At 44.8% G+C, this 9363-nt stretch overlaps 1 non-coding gene across 1 annotated transcript; it reads right to left on the reverse strand.

The window, feature by feature from the left end:
- Nucleotides 1–8858: 8858 nt before the first annotated feature.
- Nucleotides 8859–8948, reverse strand: trnap-ugg (transfer RNA proline (anticodon UGG)). Its single transcript is given in 2 exon segments — nt 8859–8894; nt 8913–8948. It is a non-coding gene; the product is annotated as a tRNA-Pro (tRNA).
- Between the last annotated feature and the right edge of the window lie 415 nt (nt 8949–9363).

The raw sequence follows: 9363 nt of genomic DNA on the forward strand, positions 1-9363 counted from the left end.
ATAAAGAGAAGCTGTTCCCATTGGCGGAAGTGTCGAGAATCAGAGGACACAGATTTGAGGTGATTGGCAAAAGAACCAAAGGCGACATGAGGAAAATCTTATTTACGCAGCGAGTAGCTATGATCTGGAATGCGCTGCCTGAAAAGGTGATGGAAGCAGATTCAGTCGTGGCTTTCAAAAAGGAATTTGATACATACTTGAAGGGGAAAATGCAGAGCCACGGGGAAAGGGACGGGGAATGGGACCAATGGGATTGCTCTTACAAAAGGCAGGTAAGGAATTGATGGGTCGAATGGCCTCCTTCTGTGGTGTGTTCATTCTATGATAAATATTATTTTACACACAGTGAATGGACCATCCCAAAAAGACTGCCCCGCGATAAAACAGAGTGACACTGAAGCGTGGTGAAAATGCGACAACCCCAACGTAATTCGAGCACGCATTTTTTGGATTTAGAATCAAACGCGCTACCGTTGCGCCACGAGGTTCACAACGAAAGCTTGGAGCCGGATCCATAAGAGGGAAATCAGTACCGGCCACCGCAGGGACTCACAGAGGCGGAAGCAGTCGCAGCAACAGCGCAGGAGCCCCGCTCTCTCATCCAGCCGCTGCCCGGTCCCTGCCTGAGCCCTGTCTGGGATCCGCCTGTCGGTCTCTTTTACTGAACGGGACCGATCCAGTTTCAGCTCACACACAGGCTCAGGAATCCAACTCCTGAAAGATTCACTTCTTTAAACCTTGTTTAGATTCAGTGAATTGGGATTTAATTCAATCCTCATCTTCCCTCCCCTCTGTCAATTCAGGACTTTATTTAAACCGATACTTGGAGCTCTGTTTTACAGGGTGCCGGCTGTTTAAGCAAATCTCAGTCCCACTATTCCCATTATTAACACTTTTTGCTGCTCACCTCTGCTTAACGCAAAGTGCCCAGGAATTAGGGAATTTCTCCTGGGGACTGGGGATCGGTCTCCGATTCGGCTCAACCCTCAAATCCACAAAGTTATTTTCACTGCTGCTGCACAGTATTAAAGGAAGGGACGGATCCAGAAGCTGTTTAAAATTGTTACTGACAAATCAGGATAAAAGGCAAAGGACACGGTCTGCTTCTCTGCCTGTCTGTCTGCCTGTCTATCTGGCTGTCTACCTGTATATCCGTATGAATGCGTGTCTGCCTTATTCTCAGACTTTCTGATTGCTGGCTGCAGGCCTCACTCCCCGACTGAATGACCAAGTACCGGACCGTGTGTCAGAATGAATGACTTTGACTTACCGTCTTCCTTTTTATGAACCTGAATGGCCACATTTCTGAGTTCATATCTTCGCTCTGTGTCACAATCCTGTCTCTGTCTCTCAGGATGACAATACACACACAACATTCACACACCGACTTTGACTGAACGCAACTTTAATCTGCTGCAGTGTGTACCATCCACAAGATGCACTGCACCAACTCGCCAAGGCTTCTTCGACAGCACCTCCCAAGCCTGCGACCTCTACCACCTAGAAGGACAACGGCTGCAGGCACATGGGAAGAGCACGTTCACTTCCAAGTCACACACCATCCCGACTTGGAATGGTGACGTCATTCCTTCATCGTCGCTGGATCAAAATCCTGGAACTCCCTTCCTAACAGCATTGTGGGAGAACCGTCACCGCACCGACTGCAGCGGTTCAAGGAGGCGGCTCACCACCACATTCTCAAGGGCAATTATGGATGGGCAATAAATGCTGGCCTTGCCAGCGACACCTAAATCCCACGAATTAACATCTTAGTTCCTTCTGGAGTTTAATGATTTTGAAATTTTGAAGATTTTTTCCTGTGTAACTTGTGAAGTTTTGATCATTGAGATGTTTGTGAAGGAAAGCGGAAGAGGATTGGCGGCGTTTAGTGTGGGACAGAAGTGATGTTGTCTCACCGAGAAGCGACACAGTGCTATGAACTGAGCAAAGGTTTCGCTAGTTTAGCGGTCGTCACGTTCGTCTCACATGCGAAAAGTCCCCGGTTAGATCGGAGGCGGAAACGTTATTTGGGAAGTTACTCCTGATAATCCTCCAGGGCTGAGATTCACCTGTGAAAAGGCGCCGTCAATTGTTTGTTCCTGTTCAATTTAACAACGGCTCTATCACAGTCCTGGTGTCATAAACACTGAACATTTTTAACCAGACTCTTAAAATACTGTCTGGGAAATGAGAACGGATGGAAGTTCATCTCATGCAAAGCACAAAGTTTCGCTGTCACTCGTTAACCATGTTAATATTTCCACCGGTCTGCAGCAGAAAGTTATCGGTTCATTAATGACGATCACAAACATTCATCTTTCACAGAGAATCATCGGTTTCATGTATTAAATTGGTAATGTTCATAATTGTTTTGTTAAGATGATTTCCTTGACCGAGAATCGAACCCGCAGTATGAAAGTGAAACAATTATATCGTAAACACCAGCTGCCAGCCAGCAGATCAGCAAAAAATCAGTTGACGCAAAGATTTCTGTACTTGGACCCCTGAATATCTCCGCTCCTCGACAGTTCCTAACTTCTCTCCATTTAGAAAACACTCTGATCTATCTTCGTTTCTCAGTGGATTATATCAAACTTCCCCACATTGAACTCCATCTGTCACAGTTTTGCCCTCACATTAAATCATCAATGGCCCTTTGCTGCTTTCTGCTCCCATCGACACTATTTACTGCGCCAACTATCTTGGTGGTTTTAGGGTGAAAACTGCCCTCCGCTTCACTGTAAGTGCAAAGAGGCAACTTTGTAGATGCCGTGTAGTGTTACAGAACGGCAGGTTGGACCTGCTCGATTCATCTCATCTCATTTTCTGGTCACGGGAATTTTACTGAAATAGAACCTGGTCAAATAACAGTTCAAAAAACCACTTCTCTCTCCCACTGCGGACTGAGCCTTCAAACATACAGGCAGTTATGAGCCTAATGCTCAGAAATAATACAGCAAAAATATTCACTCGTGCAAGCTGCACACCTTTTATTTTAGAAAAGTAAACTGATGATGGACAGCTGCTGTATTGGTCGCTGCAAACTCAAACTTTAGCGCGGTGAATTAATGGTTTAGTATAAAGAACATAGTGTCTCTGTGGTGTAATCGGCCAGGGCGTTCGGCTTTTAATTGAAAGGTTGGTGGTTTCAGCCCGCCCTGGATATCTTTTACCTCAGAATTCATTGCCTCACAGCGCCAGGTTTCCAATGTGTGTTTTGTCTGCAAGAAAATGCAGGGTAAAAATTGCCAGCGGAGCACGGCTGATATTCCACCAGTGACCCTGCGGTCCGATAGCAGGCACATGAAAAATATTTAAAAATCCGAGATTGGCTGCACGGAACTCAGAATTCTTCTTCACAGACAAGGTCCGAAGGGAGGACTCAATGGTTGCCGGAGAGCTGGTTCATTCAGATATGGATATTTGTGCAGTGAGCGAGAGCAGTCTTCTACCGTGTTTCTACAATGAACGTCACTCCTTTATTTCGGAAAAGTAACATGGTTTGCACATTCCGACCGTGTTCAGCTGATTTGTGAGAGATCATTAAAGGCTTCAGCAACGCTGTCTCGGCGAATAACAACAGTTCAAAACCGCATTCCAGATGGGACAACAAACTCATCAGTTTTCCGCTATTCCCCAGCTCCCGGAGTGAGAAAGGCTGCGACATCAGGATTTATGGAGGACCGGAGAGAGTGAAACTTTATTTGGCTTTCGTGGGAAATCCAGTGAAAGTGAATAAGAGCTCCAGGATTTGAACCAGTGAAACTCCATGAGCGAGAATCAGATCCAAAGAGCAACTGGCAACAGAGCCGTGCAGGCAATGTAAATTTTCGCTGCCACGCAGCCGATCAACCATCCTTTCAGAATAGAATGTCCATCCAATCTCGTTTTCTTGTACAAAATATGATGTACAGCGAGATCAGATTCAACACTAATTATTTCGAGTTAACAATATCAGCCTTTCTTCACCAAATTCGTTTTGAATGTACGACTTGCATTATCCTGAAACACTTTGCAGAATGAATTGCTCTGAAGCGACATAAATGTGGAGATATTGGCTACGAATTCATCAGCTGGGTTGTAACTTTACTTTTCCGACCATCTCAGCCTGCTTGTCTTGCAGGTTAGATCAGCCTTCGCCATTCAAGGAAGCCTGAGAATTATATCAGAGAGACAAGAGACAGATTCAGTGACAGATAGAGAGATGCAAGGAAATAAACGAAGAGTATAAATGCCAGGTTCAGCAAACTAGCAGAATTTAAATTGCTGATTGGGAGATATTCCTTCTCGTGTCTTGAAATCTTGAAAGAGAACTTTGGGCGCCTGCCACGGTGGAATGTCTCTCCTGCTTTGAAAAGGGTAATTGCGTCAATTCGATCTAGTTTATACATTTGGACATTGAACAGATCGTTAAACAGTAACACACCGAGTATAATTCAAACCGGTGCAAGAAAACCCCAGTGGCTTATGAGTCGAACGCTTCAAACACTGGGCCATCGCAGCTGCACACAGCAGTTCTTGCACAGCTGTAGGTCAGACTGCGTGACTGCGTAGGGTTATCACAGTACCTCCGCCAGACTGCATATGCTTTCAAACAGGATTCCAAATGGACACATGCAGCAAGTGGCCATGCGAGGATTGGTGGTGGTGGCGTTGAATTCTCGCCGACTTATCATGCGACTCGAGCTTGATACGTGGCCAATGCAGGATCGTTTTACATTCTGAACCAATGAGGAACACGGGAACAGGACTCGGCCATTTCGCCCATCGAGCCTGTTCCGTTATTCAGTCCACAAAAAGAAGGACAAATCGAATCCGGCCAATTGCCGCACCATCAGTCTGCTCTCAATCGTCAGCAAAGTGATGGAAGATATCGTCGACAGTGTTTTCAAGCGGCACGAACTCACCAATAACCAATAAATCGATGCTCAGTTCCCTCTCACTCCCCACAGAAGCAGCAGGAGATGCCACTTTCAACTGGCAGTTGCTTCAAACGATGCCCGATAGACTGCGTTGTCTTGCAGCTTTCCCAGGATCAACATTTGATTCGGTGGGTCAATATTGGGAAATTGAATGATTTTCACCGGCAGCTTGTGGCAGTATATCACCTCATTTGCTATTTCATGTACATGTCTACTTGCACTTGGTGCTGTTATTGCCTGAACATCAACTTCTGTCCCAATAGTAGTTCGAACAGAAAATGCTATTTTGTGCGAGCAGCTTGTCTGGCCCGAAAATGACCGGAATTACAAAGGGGCAAGTGGGAAAGGCCGCGTTTGTCTGCTTGTTCACAGCAAAGAATGTTCAGCGTTACCTTGTGGTCTAGTGTTTAGCATTTGGCGCTTTCATCGCCACGGCAACAGTTCGATTGGTGTCTGTCTCAACATCTGCCTATTATACACTCTACCAAAAGTATACTGTACTCGAATTGCTGATTTTTTCACTGTGACGGCGAAGAGACTTTAGTGGACCTCAGTTATGAATTCATCAGCTGGGTTGCACCTTTGCTTCTCTGACCTTCTCCGTCTTCCTATCTTTACACTTCTCTGCAGCTTCGATCATCCTTGGCCGTTTAATAAAGCCTAAGAAGTGCATGAGGGGAAAACACAGAGAGTCAAGAGACAGATTAAAGTAAAGAAACAAATGTCAAGTTCTGCAAACGAGCAAGAATTTAACACGGAGCTCGGGAGAGTTTCCTTTCAATGTTTTTTAAGAGACCATTGGGCTCTCGAATTAAACACGTCTGCTGAAATATCTCTTTGAAGGAGAGAAATGCTGTTGGTTAAATCTGGTTCATATTTATTTGAGCTTTAAACAACATTAAGAAACGGGACCTCGCTCAGAATGAATCGTCAAATATTCCAAAGCGAGAATTATACCCCGAAAATAAGAAGCCACCGGTAATATATCACCGGTAATGAACCACTGCAGCCATTGCAGAATTCGGTGCCACCCACAGCCGATCGGCCATCCTTTAAGACCTCTTCTATCCATCTAATCGCGTTTTCTATTCCGATGTAGAGAAATGTCGAGTTGCACACTAACTGTTTCCTCCGTTCTCTTTCGCAAACATATCACTGAACAAAACTTCACAAGTCACCCGGGAAAAATAATTCAGTTCAAAATCATAAGCTTCCGAAGGACCTGCGAGGACAGACTGACCAAACCTGCATTCAATCGTGAAGCTTGTGGGTGTGTTGTCATCCTAAGGGACCGAGACAGGCCTGTGACACAGAGCGAAGGCAGGAACTCAGAAATGTGGCCATTCAAGGCCATAAATGGGCAGACAGACAGTCACAGTCATTGATTCCGACACACGGCCCGGTAGTTGTTCAGTCAGTCGGGGAGCGAGGCCTGCAGCCAGCAAAGAAAAAACATGAGAAGAAGGCAGAGACACAATCAGACGGATAAACCGAAAGAAAGATAGACAGATAGACATCTGACTCAACGTCAAAACGCAGCGTGATCGAATCACGTTGCGGTGATATCATTTTCACAGCAGCTCAGGGTCCTGCCCACAGGTTTTATAGCGGGGCAGTGTTTTATGGATGGGCTGTTCATTGTTAGTCAAATAATATTGATCGGAATTTAATTTTTTACATTAAAGTGGTCTTTGTTAATTTTGATCTACATCCTCGACAGTATATACAGAAACAAGTAACAATGTTTAAGGGATGTGGTTTATTCAATATTAGTTCAAAAACCCTGTCAGCTGGAGTAAAAATAAACACAAACTGCCCAACACGTGGGTAAGCCTAAAAAGCAAATCTGTATACATGGTCCATTGGCTCAGTTTGTGCAGAACGTGGTGCTGATAACGCAAAGGTCGCGGGTTCGTGTAATAAGGTTCCGATTGCAATATTTTGCTACCTTTTAAGCCTGAGAAGTCCATCAGGGGACAACATAGAGACAAGAGACAGGGAGAGATAGAGAGATTCATGTAAATAAAGTCGAGTATAAATGGGTGGTTCTGCAAAGTAGCAGAATTTTAGTTGCAGATTGGGCAAGATTCTTTCTTGTGTATTTGAATTTTGCAAGAGTACATTGGGCACCCAATTAAAAGCGCCGGCCACGCTCGAGTATCTCTCATGCTCTGAGAGAGATAAATGAAGTGAGTTAGATCCAGTTCATTCATTTGAGCATTGAACGTATCTTTAAACAATAATTCAGCGAGCAGAAATCAAACCTGCGAAGGAAAACTCCATTTGATCTTGAAGTTAACGCTTCAACCACTCGTCGATCGCAGCGGCACATGGCAGTACTTGCATGGCTGTAGATGCCACTTTAAACTGCCTGTTGCTTCAAACGATGCCCGATAGACCGGCGTTGTCTTGTAGCTTTCCCAGGAGCTTCATTTGATTCGGTGGGTCAAGTTTGGGAAATTGAATGATTTTCAGCGGCAGCTTGTGGTAGTATATTACCTCATTTTCATTACCGGTAATCAACCACTGCAGCCACTGCAGAATTCGGTGCCACCCACAGCCGATCGGCCATCCTTTCAGACCTCTTCTATCCATCCAATCACGTTTTCTATTCCGATGTAGAGAAATGTCGAGTTGCACACTAACTATTTCCTCCGTTCTCTTTCGCAAACATATCACTGAACAAAACTTCACAAGTCACTCAGGAAAAATAATTCAGTTCAAAATCATTAGCTTCCGAAGGACCTGCGAGGACAGACTAACCAAACCTGCGTTCAGTCGTGCAGCATGTGGGTGTGTTGTCATCCTAAGGGACAGAGACAGGCCTGCGACACAGAGCGAAGGCAGGAACTCAGAAATGTGGCCATAAATGGGCAGACAGTCAGTCACAGTCATTGATTCTGACACACGGCCCGGTAGTAGTTCAGTCAGTCGGGGAGCGAGGCCTGCAGCCAGCAAACAAAAAGCCTGGCCTGAGAATAAGGCAGAGACCCAATCAGACGTATAGACAGACAGACATCTGACTCAACGTCAAAACGCAGCGTGATCGAATCACGTTGCGGTGATATCATTTTCACAGTAGCTCAGGGTCCTGCCCACAGGTTTTATAGCGGGGCAGTGTTTTATGGATGGGCTGTTCATTGTTGGTAAAATAATATTGATCGGAATTTAATTTGTTACATTAAAGTGCTCTTTGTTTGTTAATTTTGATCTACATCCTCGACAGTATATACAGAAACAAGTAACAATGTTTAAGGGATGTGATTTATTCAATATTCGTTGTAAAACCCTGTCAGCTGGTGAAAAATAAACACAAACTACCCAACACGCGGGTAAGCCCATAAAGCTGAGATGTCTACATGGCCGGTTAGCTCAGTTGGTTAGAGCGTGGTGCTAATAACGCCAAGATCGCGGGTTCCTATTGCAATATTTTGGTAACTTTTAAAAGTTTGGCAGACTTGAGAAACAAGCGAATCCACACAAAATTTCATGTGGTCAATTTTTTGGAGTAACATCCATTAATATGTTTTCTCATTTATCTTTTTGAGGTCCAAAGTGGACGGCCTCAAACTTGCTTACGTTGAAATCCATTTGCCGCAGTTTTGCCCATTCACTTAATCTAGTAATATCTCTCTGTAATCTCATTCTTCCATCCAAACTGCTTATAATTCTGTCTATCTTTGTGTCATCGGCAAACTTGGATATGTGGTTCTCGATCCCGTCATCTAATATCAATGAGACCGCCTAAATTGGGATAAATTCACATTCAGCTTCAATCTCCACATCATCTTGAGACATTTTATTTACTCCGTGTGTGTTGCGCCTTGGAAACGTCAGCACTTTGTCCTCTGGAGCTCAAATATAATTCAATTCGAACAACTGCAAAGATGTCAGAATCCAATTGGTGACTTTTCACTAAAAAGCAGTGAGATAACAGGGCTCGTCCGGGATTTGAACCCGGGACCTCTCGCATATTCCATTAGAAAAACGCCCAAAGCGAGAATCATACCCCTAGACCAACGAGCCGCTTGCTAGAAAGCCCTGCAGCCGGTCTAAAATTTCACCATAGTCTTCAGCCGATCGGCTATCCTTTCCAACCGCTTCTGTCCACCCAATCTCGTTTTCTATTCCTATTTGTGGAAGTGACAATTTCGAATCCTTCGCATTTGAAAATCACAGAACAAAGCCTGGTGATTCCTGCCCGTTGCCAAGGCAATCACAGTGAGCAGACAGAAAGGTGTCATCTAAAAGGCCACTGAATGTACAACCCCCCCAAAAAAAAAGAGAGAGAGACAGAACGAAGACAGTCAATGACCCGTTATATTAAAAACAGATAATATTTGTTCGCTGGTGGGGTTACGTGTAGTGTGACATGAACCCAAGATCCCGGTTGAGGCCGTCCTCATGGGTGCGGAACTTGGCTATTAATTTCTGCTCGACG

This window comes from Heptranchias perlo, chromosome 20 (genome assembly GCF_035084215.1).
Source record: "Heptranchias perlo isolate sHepPer1 chromosome 20, sHepPer1.hap1, whole genome shotgun sequence".
Taxonomy (NCBI): Eukaryota; Metazoa; Chordata; class Chondrichthyes; order Hexanchiformes; family Hexanchidae; genus Heptranchias; species Heptranchias perlo.